This window comes from Pelodiscus sinensis, chromosome 10 (genome assembly GCF_049634645.1).
Source record: "Pelodiscus sinensis isolate JC-2024 chromosome 10, ASM4963464v1, whole genome shotgun sequence".
Classification (NCBI taxonomy): domain Eukaryota; kingdom Metazoa; phylum Chordata; order Testudines; family Trionychidae; genus Pelodiscus; species Pelodiscus sinensis.
The window spans coordinates 11,473,419-11,488,188 of NC_134720.1; the positions used below are offsets into that span (position 1 = coordinate 11,473,419).

The following is a 14,770-nucleotide window of genomic DNA, read 5'->3' on the forward strand; positions in this document are numbered from 1 at the left end:
ATTGCAATATATGCTAAGTGAGTATTTAAACAAATCCAATACCTGTATTGAAATGAAATCCATGGACACATATCTAAAAAATGGTCTGGAACCACAGTAAAAAGAGTAATTCTACTAGAAATTACATGGTCTTCTGAACAAGGTCACTACTCTTTTGAATTATCATTAACTCCTTAATGGTCTTAATATTTTTCACAAAACACCACTTATCTAAGGAAATCCTGAGTCTATATTCATATTTCCAGAAGTATCTTAAGTAAAAAAGGTTGACTATTCTACAGTACCATCTGAAGAAGTGGGCTGTGCCCATGAAAGCTCGTGATACCATCTACATGTTTTGCTAGTCCATAAAGTGCTATCAGACTGTGTTGTTTTTTAGTTTATACTACACTAATCAAAATAGCGGGACAACCTGTCAACCTGTGGAACACTTTGCCAGAGGATGTTCTGAAGACCAAGACTAGAACAGGGTTCAAAAAAGAACCAGATAAATTAATGGATCATAGATCCATGGAGACTTAGGAAGACATCACTGCATTAATTATATATTTATATTCACAGCTTTTTTGGCCTTTACAAAGGTTGTAAGTGGAATTTATTTTTAATGAAAGCTTACTTATATTCCACAGAAATGGATGATTCCTTCCGTCTGGAAATGATTTCTTCATGCCCTGGAAAGCTCAATCTCTGATTTCACATATTTATACTTCAGACCCTAAAGTACATTTTTATTAGTAATAACTAGACAGCAGTACTAGAATAAAACTTATTTATTTTCATTTTGCCTTAAAAGCTCCTCACAAAAGAACTTTCATGTAAAGTTCTAAGCTCCATTGACATACATTTAAATGTACACAAATGTTACAAAGCACCTCACCCTACCACCCAACATGTAGACTCATAGAATACTAAAACTGGAAAGGACCTCGAGAGGTCATCGAGTCCAGCCCCCTGCCTCATGGCAGGACCCAAGTACCATCTCGACTATCTAACCTGCTCTTAAATACCTCCAGAGACGGAGATTCCACAATGTCCCTAGGCAATTTATTCCAGTGTTTAACCATCCTGACAGTTAGGAACTTTTTCCTAATGTCCAACTTAAACCTCCCTTGCTGCTGTTTAAGCCCATTGCTTCTTGTCCTAGCATCAGAGCCCTACCCTTTTAGATACTTGAAAATCACTATCATGGGCACTCTCAGTCTTCTCCCTTCCAAACTAAACATTACTGCACAAGGTGAGTAACTCTTTCTTCTCCTTCAAGTGGTCCCCATGGGTGCTTCACTCTGGATGACTACAGAGCAAGTGTCAGCTCACAGAGGTGGGTTTGAAGCTGAGTGGTAGTTATTGTGGACAACACAGCATGTCCCTCTGCCATGGAAGATGCTATAGAAGAGGAAAGTGCACAGTGTTGTGCAAGTGTGGTCGGATGACCAGGTGGCAGCGTTGCAAATGTCCTGGAGTGAAATGTTATGCAAGAAGGCGGTTGTGGCAGCTACTGCACTGGTGGAATGAGCCATGATGTTTCCAGGTAAGTTCTTGTCATGCAAAGTATAACACGTTTGAATGCAGGAGGTAATCCATTTCAAAATTCTCTGAGATGAGACTGCTTGTCCTCTAGATCTTTCAGCATAGGAGAAGAAGAGTCTAGGTAAGGCCCGCCAAGGCTTTGTGTGGTCAACGTAAAACGCCAGAGCTCGTCGGACATCAAGAGTGTGCCATGCAGCCTGTACTGGGTCGACGTGAGGTTTAGGAAAGAAGGCAGGTAAGTGTATGGGTTCATTCACGTGAAAGGAGAGTACTTTGGGAAGGAACTTTGGGTGGAGTCAGAGTATCACTGTCCTTTGTAAATACGGTGTATGGAGCATCGGCCATCAAGGCTGCAAGCTCACTCACCCTCCTACTAGAGGTAATAGCGACGAGGAAGGCTACCTTCATAGATAAATGAGACCAAAAGCAGGTGGCTAGAAGTTGAAATGGTGGTTTTGTCAAGCTTTTCAGGACATGGTTCAGGTCCCAGACAGGGACCGGTGGGCGGACAGAAGGAAACATATTCTGTAGGCCCTTAAAGAAGCGTTTGGCAAACAGGTTAGCGAGGAAAGAAACGCAATCCATAGGATGGTGAAAAGCCACTATGGAGGCAGCGTGGACCCTGATACTGCTGAGTGCTAAGCCCTATCGTTTTAGAGATAGTAAGTAGTCCAATAAAGTAGGTAAAGGAGCGAGTTCTGTATGGGGTGCATATGTTCGGCCATACCAGTGGGAGAATCAATTCCATTTGTACAAGTAAGTTCTTTCTGGTGGAATGTCTTCTACTGTTAATCAGTACATCTTTCACCTGCTCCGAGCAGGTAATCTCGGCATCCTGGAGCCATGAAGGAGCCAGGCGTGGAGGTGGAGCTTGAGAACATCTGGATGGAGAGTCTGACCGTGGTTCTGCAAGAGAAGGTCATGGAGAAGAGGGAAGGGATGAGGGTCCCTCACCGCCATCTTGAGGAGGTAAGGATACCATGTCTGTCTGGGCTACGCAGGTGCCACTAGTATGACCTGCGCCTGGTCCGTCCTGATCTTGTTGAGGACTCTGTGTAGGAGCGGGAAGGGGGGGGGGGGGGGAAACGCGTAAAGGAGAGGGGTATCTCGTGATCCATAAAGGCATCCCAGAGGGAATGTTTCCCCAGGGCTCCTCTGGAACAGTAAAGGTGGCATTTTCTGTTGTTTTTCATGGTGAAGAGATCTATGTCTGGTTGGCCCCAGCAAAGGAAGAGTGGAGTGAGGGCCCATTTGTCGAGCTCCCATTCATTTTGGTCCTGGAATGTATGACTTAGGGAGTCTGCTGTGATGTTGAGTACACCCAGAAGGTAAACGGACAAAGGGGTGACCCTGTGTGTCAGGCACCAGTTCCAAATCTTGATAGCTTCTGAACAGAGGGAAAGGGATCGAGCTCCGCCTTGTCCGTTGATATAGTACATGCAGGTGGTATTGTCCGTCATGATGGTAATGGGCTTGTGTGCTATGTACTGACTAAAATGTTGGCATGCATATCTGACCGCCCGTAACTCGAGTAGGTTCCCTAAGTGGGCCCCCCCATGCCATGAGTGAGGCATCTGTTATAACTGTGAGAGTAGAAGGAGGATACTGGAAAGGTACACCTTGTAACATGGTTTGAGGAATTGTCCACCAAAGCAGGGAGTAGATGATCCGTGGTAGAATGACCAGGAGTTTGGAAAGTTGGTCTTGGAAGGTTTGTAAACTGTCGTGAACCAAGACTGAAGGGGTCTCATCTGGAGTCTGGCCAATTTGACGATGTAGGTCATGGATGCCACGTTCCTGAGGATCTTGAGGCAGTCGCAGACCGTGACAGTCAGAACCGATTTTGCTGTGTGTATGAGGTCACGTATGGTAACGAACCTGTGCTCGGGAAGTGTAGCTCTCACTGTGACTGTGTCAACGAGGGCGCCTATGAACTCTAGCCTCTGCACTGGGAGTAGGGTGGATTTTGTGTAATTTATGTGAAACCCAAGGCTGAGTAACAGGGCTATTGTGGTATCTGAAATGGCCTTGGTCTCGTCAAAGGACGCGCCTTTTATGAGGCAATCATCTAAATATGGGAATATGATCGCTTGACACTGAAGTGAGGGCATTATGACTGCCAGGGTTTTGGAAAACACCCAGGGGGCAATAGAGAGGCCAAACGGGAGCACGAGGAATTGATAGTGCTGGGTGCCTACTGTAAACCATAGAAAATGTCTGTGAGCAGGATGAACCGTAATATGAAAGTAGGAACCCTAGAGGTCGAGAGCCGAAAGCCAATCTCCTTGATCGAGTGTGGGAATAATTGTTGCTAGAGTGACCATCTTGAAACGATGGTATTCAAGGTATTTGTTGAGGGATCTGAGATGGGTCGCCACCCTCCCGTCTTCTTCTGGGTAACGAAGTAAGTTGAGTAGAAGACCTGGCCCTGGAATTGTGGTGGTACTTGTTCTATTGCACCCAGTTGAAGAAGATGCAAAACTTCTTGTTGGAGAACGTTTCATGAGAGGGGTCCCTGAAGAGGGACGGGGTAGGAGAGTGCGTAGGAGGGAGGGAGGTAAAGGGGATAGTGTAACCGAATTGAATCAGTTCCAGAACCCATTCGTTGGAAGTGATGAGAGACCACTGGTGGAAAAAGGCCTGGATGGGGTGCTGGAATTGAAGAATATTGGATGGCAGCGGTAGTGGATTGTCTTCCTGGCTCTCGACCTGACCTCCAAACCTGCTGTTTGCTCGGTGGTGGATTAGTCGTAAGGTGTTGCTATTGTTGTTGTTGTGGTCTATGCCATTGAGTTCTTTGTTTCGGGCAGAAATCGTATTTGGGCTGTTGTCTGAAAGGCTCTTTCGGGCATTGGTAAGGCTGGTACCTAGTTCTTTTGAAAGGAGGAGTGTACATTCCCAGGGTCCTGAGAACAGTATGGGAGTCTTTCATGGAATGTAACACTTCGTCAGTCTTAGCTGCGAAAAGGTTGGTTCAGTCAAAAGGTTAAGGTTGGTTCGTACTTTTCATCCTTCTGGTGTAGGTCCCTAGGTACCCCAGATGCCTATAACCAGGAAATTCTGCGAAGGACAATTGTCAAAGCCATAATACGAGCTGCCGTGTCTGCTATGTCCATAGCGGACTGTAGGGCTGTGCGGAAGACAGTGTGGCCCTCCTGCATGAAATTTAGCAAGGTAGGCCTCGTGTTCCGGAAGGTGTTGGAGCAGGTCTTGGAGCTTGGAGTAATTGGCGTGGTCATAATCCGCAAGCATGGCAGTGTAGTTCGCAGCCCTGAGGAGTAATGTGGCTGATGAGTAGACCTTCCGACCCATAATATCCACTCTTTTATGGTCTGTGTCATGTGGAGTGGTTCTGAGGTTGGGTTGTTTACTTTTGTGTCATACCAAATCCACCACCAGAGTGTTAAGAGGTGGGTGGATAAAAAGGAAGTCCATGTTCTTAGGAGCAATAAAATATTTACGATCTGCTCTTTTATTTGTTGGGATGATGGATGCTGGGGTATGCCAGATGTTGTCAGCCGGGTCCATAATAGCCTCATGCATCAGGATGATTAGAGGCTGTAACGTGAGGAGAAGGCAATATTGTTTCACCTATACCTCCTGGAGGTCTCTTTCTTTAGCTATAGCTACTCTTCTGAACAAGTCCTGGAATTTTTTTGTGTCGTCCCCGGATGGTGGGGCTTCAGTAGTGACCGCTTCATCTGGGGAAGAGGAGGAGTTGTGGAGAGGTGATCTGGTCTCTCCTTTGGAAAGAGAGTGGTGCGCTTCCAAGGGGGCTGGCAAATTCGGTTCAGTGGCCGATGCTGTGGCGGGAAGAGGTGGTCTGGAAACAGTCAAAGAGACTCAATGGTGGCTCTTCTTAGGACGCAGCTCCCACGGTTGCCATTGGATGGTATATGGCGGAGGTGGATAGGTTTATTGTTGTGCATACCAAGGGTGCAGAGGAGGAGGGTATGCATTTTGAACCGTCACCGGCTGCCAGGATGGAGGTCTATGTGCCGGGCTAGAGTGCTGAGAGAAGAACCTGCTCCTTGATTTGGTGCCGATGTCACTGATGGAACGAGCAGTGACAGAAGAGCGTCGGGACCTCACAGAGTGGATGGAGGAGCCCAGGGAGGGCAGTGCCGATGATGTGTGGCTCTGTACCGGGGACCGGTACCACTCACGCCTGTCAGTCGGTGCGGGACGGCGGGGTTTGGATGGTGATGGTGCGGACAGCGGTTGTGTCAACGGTGCTAAGGGTCGTTCTGGCACCGTAGTAGTCGGTGGTGGCACATCGGCACGGGCCTTCTTCGGCGCCGGGCTCGGTGCAGTTTTGGTGTGGTGCTTCGGTGCTGAGCAATCTTTCACTGGTGCTGTCGGCGCTGAGGACAGCTCCAGTGCCGTACTGGATTGTGCCATTGAGCCAAAGCAGAGGTCAGAGTGAGCTCTTTTGCGAGGTTCCGACGTCTTAAGAGTGCACCGTACCGGAGGTTCCCAGCCCATCCTTGGTGCTAACCTGTGCGGCTGATGGCGACGAGGGTAGCGATGTAGTCAGGGAAAGACCCGATTGGGAGGTCATAGGACCAGAGTGGACAGAGGGGTGGTTTTTCTCCATACCCTTGCTCAACTGCGGCGGTCTTGAGGCCGTAGGAGAGTCCTCTGAGGGAGGGCGGAGGGAGTTTTTAGATAAGAGTGTCTTTAGCCTGTTGACTTGGTCCCGGCGCGCCCTCGCTGTCAGTTTGGAGCAGTGAAGGCACTTTTGAGTTTTGTGTGTGCCTGCCCTAGGCACTTAATACATTTAGAGTGCCCGTCTGAAGCAGGCATGGCATCTCGACATGACTAGCACCTTTTAAAGCCCGGAGAGCTGTGCATAAGGGGTTGGGGAAAAAGCGGCAAACTGCGACTAGAAATTATTTTTTTTTAAACTTGGTATGGGAGAAGAATAGAGCTAAAAAACTTGGAAACTGAGGGTAAAAACCAGGTATTCAACTATTTTTTATACAGAATTGAAGAGAACAGTCCACTCCGTCTGCTGCCGAGGACGGCAGAGAAGGAACAGAGGGGCCGCGCCACGCACGCACCCAACAATTCCAACAACACTAGAGGGCGCTCGGCACCTGCGCAGCACGGCAGAAACTGCTAGAAAAGTCTCTGGTCACTGGCGCGAAGATGCACCAGCACCCAAGAGTGGAGCACCCACGGGGACCACTCGAAGGAGAACATGGCTTTTTGCATCTGAAAGATCTGCAGCCATTGCTTGTTGAACCAAACCATTCTATGATGATGTAATCTCATCCAGAAGCAGCACTCCACTATCTGCCTCTTTCCATCCCCATCCCATCTCATCAAACCCCCAGCTCCTCCCCCAAACGTACCCCTTCTGTCCTTCCCACAGAACCTCCTGCATGTGGTAGACTGATGATCGGTGCTGGGAGGAAAGGGGAGAAGTTGATTGGCAGAGGCTGCTGGCAGGCAGGAGTCAGGGGCATGAGGGAAAAATTTTCAGCAGCTGTATGCTAAAGTGCACTGACCACAATTTGTAGTATAGACATGGCCACAGGACTAGCCCTGATTCAGCAGTCAAGGTAGCAGACCAAGTACCAACCACTAAACACAGAATAAGACAGGCTAGGATTTGTACCGAGTTAGTGTTATCCTTTCTAGAAGCTGTCTGCCTACAGAGGTTTGCACTAAAATAGCTACACTGACTTCTAGATACAGTTCTTCTCAGGTATAGACAAGGCACAAATTCACACCTTTCTGCATGATATTAATTAGCTTAAAGGCTTAAAATTCAGCACAGTAATAGCAAGGATGAAGAGTGTTAACTGCGTTTTCATCTAAGCTCCTGAGAGAAATCAAATACAAAGGAAATGTTAACTAACTACTACTATAAAACAGGAGAGTTTGATCTCCCAGATTCAAGGCAGGCTGGGCAATTTACCTTTCCCCAATGGGGACAATGTCAGCTATACTGATGGAGCTAAAGAAATGAAAAATAAATATGCTTGTTTTAGAAACTACTTAGAAGGCTCTACTCCTGAATGGAAATGGACCATAAGTTCTACAAAAGCTGTTCAAGCTGCAGTGCAGCAGACTAGATACCTCTTTCTCCTGAAAAAGCCCAAGTTCTGACTCAATGGCAAAAATCTTCCGGTACCAAGACCAAGAGAAAGAATTTAAAACAGCACAAATTTCTCGTGAGCAATGCAGACACATGCTCTTTTAAAATTTATTGAGTTCTGTTACTGATATGGCTGCAAATGTCTTTAAACGTTCAAAAACATATAAAACATGTAGTTTACTTACACGCATATTCAATAGAGTTCCTTTAACTAGTCACACAGAACGGAAATAAACTTGTCAATTAAATGACCGTCTCAACTGTTAAATGCTTACACTTTGTTCCAGGAGGGTGACATTTATTTCATGTGTTACATAAAAATAAGCGTTGTATAAACCATAACAAAACCAGTTCTGAATAGTACATTGTGTCACTTGTTTAATGGCAGAGATGCAGGATTAAAAAGCGGTTTAACCGTATGTCAACACACATCAATTTGCACCTGTAAATAGGTTTGCAAACACTACCAAGTGCAACATCTACACAGTTTTTAGTCAGTGAAATCTGACTGAATTTATTTACAGTGCTGAATTTATTCCTTAGCAACTGCTCTGATTCAATGGGTGTGCCATTAATGGTCCTCAGCAAAAGATACAATCTGCACCCTCTCTCCAACATATTATACCTTAGGCTTTCTTCCCCACAATGAAGACTTGACACTACCACAATTGATCTTCTGGCATTCAGCTTAGAGAGTTTAATAAAAACCTACTAAATCAAACTCAGAGGGTGCCCTCCCAATTGGCACCAGTACACCTGCTCCTGTGAGGAGTTAGGGAAGCTGACTAGAGCGTTTGCTCCTGTCATTCTCCCGCTGTTGAGAAGGAAAATAAATTTGAATTAAGGTATGTTGCATATCTTAATTTAACATTCTCCTGTAGAATTGTGAAGGTATTGAGAGGAATATTCTTTTGAGGGAAGTTGTGCACGAGTAATTCAACAATTTTAACTGCTGATACAGGTTTTTGTTTGTATTATAGACGTCTGAGATACTTACCAGCCAGTCACATATATGCGGCAGTCTAGGAAAGAGTTCTATGGGAAATAATCCAAATAGTTAGGGAGAATAATCTTGTGGTACCATCAGGAGATATGGATTCTATCACTAGTTATGTTACAGGCTACCTATAGGACCATAAACCTTACAATAATGTATGGGCTTATTTTTACAGGATCTGGGGCTGCAATACTCTCACTGACATTAATGGAAACATCAGTCATTCACTACTGAAATTCACATCCTTATCCATCTCTCTGTCTATAAACTGGGGATAATAATAGTTTGCTACCTCTCAAGGGTGATATTAGACTTAGGTGATACATGGCCTCAAACCTGTCCAAAATGTGTTTTGTAAAATAACAATTTTATTTCTTAAGTCCCACACTATATTCTTTCAAATTTAAAGAAATTAATACCTTTAATATGTGAGAATATAGTTCCTTAAGTGCTCATCCAAATATCCCTTTAAGGGAAGTTAGGCCTGGTCTAACTAAGGGTATGTCTACACTACCACCCTAGTTCGAACTCGGGTGGTTAATGTAGGCAACCGAAGTTGCAAATGAAGCCCGGGATTTGAATTTCATTTGCATCTTGCCGGGCGCCGCCATTTTTAAATGTCCGCTAGTTCGGACTCCGTGCCCGCAGCTACACGCGGCACGGACTAGGTAGTTCAGATTAGGCTTCCTATTCCGAACTACCGTTACTCCACTCCGAACTACCTAGCCATGCCGCGTGTAGCCGCGGGCACGGAGTCCGAACAAGCGGACATTTAAAAATGGCGGCGCCCGGCAAGATGCAAATGAAGCCCAGGAAATTCAAATCCCGGGCTTCATTTGCAACTTTGGTTGCCTACATTAACCATCCTAGTTCAAACAAGGGTGGTAGTGTAGACATACCCTAAGAGTTTAGGTCTAACTTAGCTGCATTAGGTTGATTCTCTAGACAAGGAGTCCACACCACCAATCCCATTCTGCCAATTTTAAGGGCTGATGACGTTGATTTTGGTACTTCTGCTTTTTATGAGATGTAAAAGTAAATTCAACCTTGCATGGTCAACTTTACAGCAATGCAGACACAGTGATCTGAGAGTCGACGTCCTGGGCCTCCAGGACATGTCCCACAGTGCCCCAAAGTGACTCCACTTTCAGCCTATATATGACATTGGCATTTTGTGTGGAAAGCATACAACTTTGCCCAGTCTGAGCAACACAGTGTATGTTTCACAGCCGTACAAGAAGGATGCAGCTTGAATAGATCCTGAACTTGGTTGTCATGCTGAAATGATGGTCCATATTCGTTGTAAATGACCTATGGTAGATGCTGTGACGACAAACAACAGCGAACATTTGTGTGATAGTTAGAGGAACTGGTGAGTAAAGAATTCAAACAGGAAAAGCTGGAGACTGATTTGACAGTTTCTTTATTCAAAGCGATTGGAGTCATGGGTGAACCTGGTCCTGGATTTTGCAGTTTTCTCTTTAACCATGAAACACAGAAGTCAGTATTAACTGAATACTCCTCCATTTGCTGGAGTGCCTCATGAAAGCCATCAGGGCCCTGTGCTAGAAGAACGTCATCATTGTAGTCAAGTGCTGAGAGTGAGAGGTCACCGATCTTAATGCCTATGGACCTGCCAGAATGTTGCATTATGAAATCCACTGCCTGACAAAAGAGTTTAAGGGACAAGATACAGCCCCTGCCTAACACCAGATAATGATTTAAAAGGTGCTGACATCTGATTTCCCAAATGAACATAGACAGTGATTCCATTATGCAGTTCTCTAATTAAGTTCAGCAGAATGGTTAGGGACACCAAAGGCCTTCCATAGCATGATACAATTTATTGAATCAGATGCAGCCTTAAGATCAACATACAAGGGCTTCTAAAATTTGTGGTGTATCTCCAACAATAACATGACTGTTGAGGGTGACAAATATTTCTGAAAAAAGAAAAATCTCTAGCTGTTATGCATTTATCATTTTTTAAAATAAACAGTTGTCACTAGAAAAATGTTCTTCTTTTAAACTGTTACTGATAAAAGGTGAGAGGCAATGCAAACAAGAAAACCTGCAGTTATACATTTTGCCGATGTCAGCCAAACCATTTTATTTAACAAAAAACAGGAATATTAATGGTAGCATGGTAGCATTTTATATTGATTGTGCAATTACTGCATGGTAAGCCAGATTCGTTTGCTCTGCTGCTTGACAAAAATGGCAGACAATCATTTAAGACAAACGTTATACTCCCATGAAGTTCTTTTTCCAAATAACTGCTGGGCTTCAAAACCGACTCCATATGATTAAAGTGATTTGCTGCTACACTGCATAAAAACTGCAAGATGGCAGAGGACAAGCCCATTCACTGCTGCTTACTGCCCAGGTATTATATATAGGAGAGATGTGTGCCTCAGAGCACCACATCAAAGTCTAGGAACCTGAAATCCCATTAGTAAAAAAAATAAAATAAAATAAAATGACTTAGGAATGCTAGAAAAATACTTCTACTGTATTTGTGAAGAAAGAGCAATTAAAGCAACAAACCAGAGAAAGACACACGTCAGGTTTGAGATTTAAAAGGATTTTTTAAAGTGCTTTGTTCTCTATGATATTAAAGCTTTGATAATTTGGATATAAGGGCTCTATAGCATGAAAACACCTTCATATTTAACCATTTAAAAGACTAAGGATGCAAGCTTGAAAGTTACAATATTATTAAAGAGACCAGGCATGTTCACTAAAAATGTGCTTTTTAAGGTACTCCAATTTGTAAACTGAAAAAAAAATCATTTCACAGAAGGCTAAGACTAGTTACAATTCACATTTATCAGAAACATTTTTTACTACATTGCCTTGCAAAAAATCTTGAAAAATTTACTAGCCCAAGCACAATATCTACTTGCCCAATAAAACCATGACAGTGCTCATAAGAAAAACTGGCAATCGAAAGTAGTTATTCAGCATGAGCAAGTTAAATTTTACAAGGAAAATTTTTTTTTATATAAACCACACCAGAAATTAGCACACACTACCCATATTTTACCTCTAACTTTAAAAAAATGAAGCTTGATTTTAACAAAAAGAATTTTGCAGAAAGTGTCTTTAGACATTTTATTATTTAAAATTTTCCCACTAATTGGGAAGGGGCACTTTCTGCTGTGGTTCTAATCAGACAAAGTCAACACATTCTCCTGGTTCTTCATAACCTGTCTTCAAGAATCACAAATAGGAATAAGTGCAAGGCTCCGATCAGAGATTTTGTTAGCTTGCTGCTGCAGAATAAATAGGTGAAGTTCAGATGTTTTTACTAGAGTTGCCTGGTGTCTGGTTTTCAACTGGAACACCCAGTAGAAAAGGGCCCTGGTAACTCCGGTCAGCACTGCCAACTGGACCGTTAAAAGTCTAGTTGGAAACGGAGCAGGGCTAAGGTGAGTTCCCTACCTCTTGGGGTTTCCCACAGCTCTCAGAAGCAGCAGCACTTCATCCCTCTGGTTCCTATGCATAGAGACAGCAAGGGGACTCTGCACCCTGCTCCTGCCCCGAGTCCCAACTCTGCAGCTCCTACTGGCTGGAAATTGCAGCTAATTGGAGATGCAGAGGTGGTGCATGCGGAAACAGTAGTATACAAGATGGCCTTGCTGCACCTCTACATAGGAGCTGAAATGGGAGCGTGCTGCTGTGTCTGGGAGTTGCTTGAAATAATCACTGCCTGGAGCCTGCACCCTGACCCCCTCTCACACTTCACCCGTCTGCCCCAGCCCTGATGCCCTTCCAAACCCCTCAGGCCCAGTCCAGAGCACACTTCTGCATCCCAAATCCCTCATATCCCCAACCCAGAAACCGCACCTCCCAACAGTGTCTTCATTCCCGCCCCCCCGATGCCCTAACCCTCTGCTTGAGCCCTGACCCCCCTCCTACCATCTGAACCCCTCAGTTCCAGCCTTCTACATTCCAAACTAAGGCTGTTAAGTATCAGGTAATTAATCGAATAGTTGATGCCAAAATGCATGGACTATTCAATAAGTCGATAGGGAGTCTCTGCCTTTGAAGTGTAGCAACAGCTTCTAAGGCAAAAGTGCCAAAGCCTGGGGTCAGCTGGGGACTCCCCTAGGGTATGTCTACACTACAAAGTTAATTCGAACTAACAGATGTTAGTTCGAATTAACTTTGATAGCGGTTTCTATGTGTAGCGCCTAGTTCGAACTTAATTCGAACTAGCGGAGCGCTTAATCCGAACTAGGTAAACCTCATTCTACGAGGACTAACGCCTAGTTCGAATTAAGTAGTTCGAATTAAGGGCTGTGTGGACACTTGATTCGAACTAGTGGGAGGCTAGCCCTCCCCAGCTTTCCCTGGTAGCCACTATAGGCACCACCAGGGAAACTCTTCTGCCCCCCTCTCGGCCCCAGAGCCCTTAAAGGGGCACAGTCTGGCTACGGTGCCCGTACCAGGAGCAAGCCTGCCAGCACCCAGCCAGCAGACCCTGAACCTGGCACGGCACGAGCCAGCCACCCGCTGCCACCCAGCCCTCAGCCTCTTCCCGGGACCAGGCTGGCAGCTCCCAGGAGCCTGCCCGGGGCCGCAAGAGGCAGGCGCCCGCCTGGGCTAGTGCGGAGATCGTGGACCTCATCCACGATGTCCGCACTAGGCACAGGAAAGTGGCCATCTAGGGCAGGAGAGCTGCCAGCCTGGCCACCCCGGAGCAGGTTTGCATGAAAATCAGGGTGGTCCAGTGAGACCCCCAGCCTTGAGCCCTGAGCTAAGAACATAAGAATGGCCATACTGGGTCAGACCAAAGGTCCATCTAGCCCAGTAGCCTGTCTGCCGACTGCGGCCAACACTAGGTACCCTGGAGGGGATGGACCGAAGACAATGACCAAGCCATTTGTCTCATGCCATCCATCTGCAGCCTTCCACAAACAGAGGCCAGGGACACCATTTCTACCCCCTGGCTAATACCACTCCATGGACCCAACCTCCATGAATTTATCTAACTTCTCTTTAAACTCTGTTCTAGTTGTAGCCTTCACAGCCTCCTGCAGCAAGGAGTTCCACAGGTTGACTATTTGCTTTGTGAAGAACTTTCTGTTATTAGTTTGAAGCCTGCTACCCATTCATCTCATTTGGTGTCCTCTAGTCCTTCTATTATGGGAACTAATAAATAACTTTTCTTTTTGCACCCTCTCCACACCACTCATGCTTCTATAGACCTCTATCATATCCCCCCTCAGTCTCCTCTTTTCTAAGCTGAAAAGTCCCAGTTTCTTTAGCCTCTCTTTATATGGGACCTGTTCCAAACCCCTGATCATTTTAGTTGCCCTTTTCTGAACCTTTTCCGAACCTTTTCCAAGGCCAAAATATCTTTTCTGGGGTGAGGAAATCACATCTGTACACAGTACTGAAGATATGGCGTACCATAGTTTGATACCTCCCCTCCTCCTTCTTCCCCTGGCTTCCCCCTTCCAGCTCCCTCCTCCTAGGTTTCTTCCTCCCCCTCCCACCCTCTCTCTTCCCCTCTCTCACCTCTTTTTCCCAGTCTCCCCGAGTTTTGTTCAATAAAGAGAGTTTCTATTTTTGAACTTACGTGTCCTTTATTTTGTACATCAGGAAGGGGGGCTAGGGAGGGGTAAGTGAAAGGAGGTGAGGGAGGAATGTGGTACGAGCCCCCGATGGGGAGGACTGGGGTGGCTCTGCAGGCTCCTCGGGGTGGAAGCTCTCCTGCAGCCCCCCGATTGACCCCACCCCCCGGATGGCAGCCTGCGGCAAGTGCAGCCGGGCTGATGGCCAAGTGCTGTGATGTGCCGAGTGTGGGCATTCAGGGCACTCCAAGCCAGGACTGATTTGCTGTCCCTCATCGAGTTAGACAAGCGAACAGGGAACCCCTGAGAACTGTCTGTCCGGGGTGGGGGTCGGGTCCCTTTAACCACAGCCCTCGGCTAGCCTGGGGCAGCAGCTCCATGCTCTAAGTCCTAATCTGATGCCTTGCCGGCACTGCTTCCGGCCAGCCTTAACCTCGGTTCAGGGTCCACTCAATGTGGACATGCTAGTTCGAATTAGCAAAATGCTAATTCGAACTAGCTGTAGTGTAGACATACCCCTACTGACCCTTGGTTCTGTGTGGTGCTGCCACTTTGAAG

The 14,770-nt window shown here is 45.9% G+C and overlaps 1 protein-coding gene across 3 annotated transcripts in view; it reads right to left on the minus strand.

The window, feature by feature from the left end:
• NMNAT3 (nicotinamide nucleotide adenylyltransferase 3) overlaps positions 1 to 14,770 on the minus strand; it is an 84,297-nt gene that overhangs the window by 61,919 nt on the left and 7,608 nt on the right. The gene's annotated exons all lie outside the window — the stretch shown is intronic.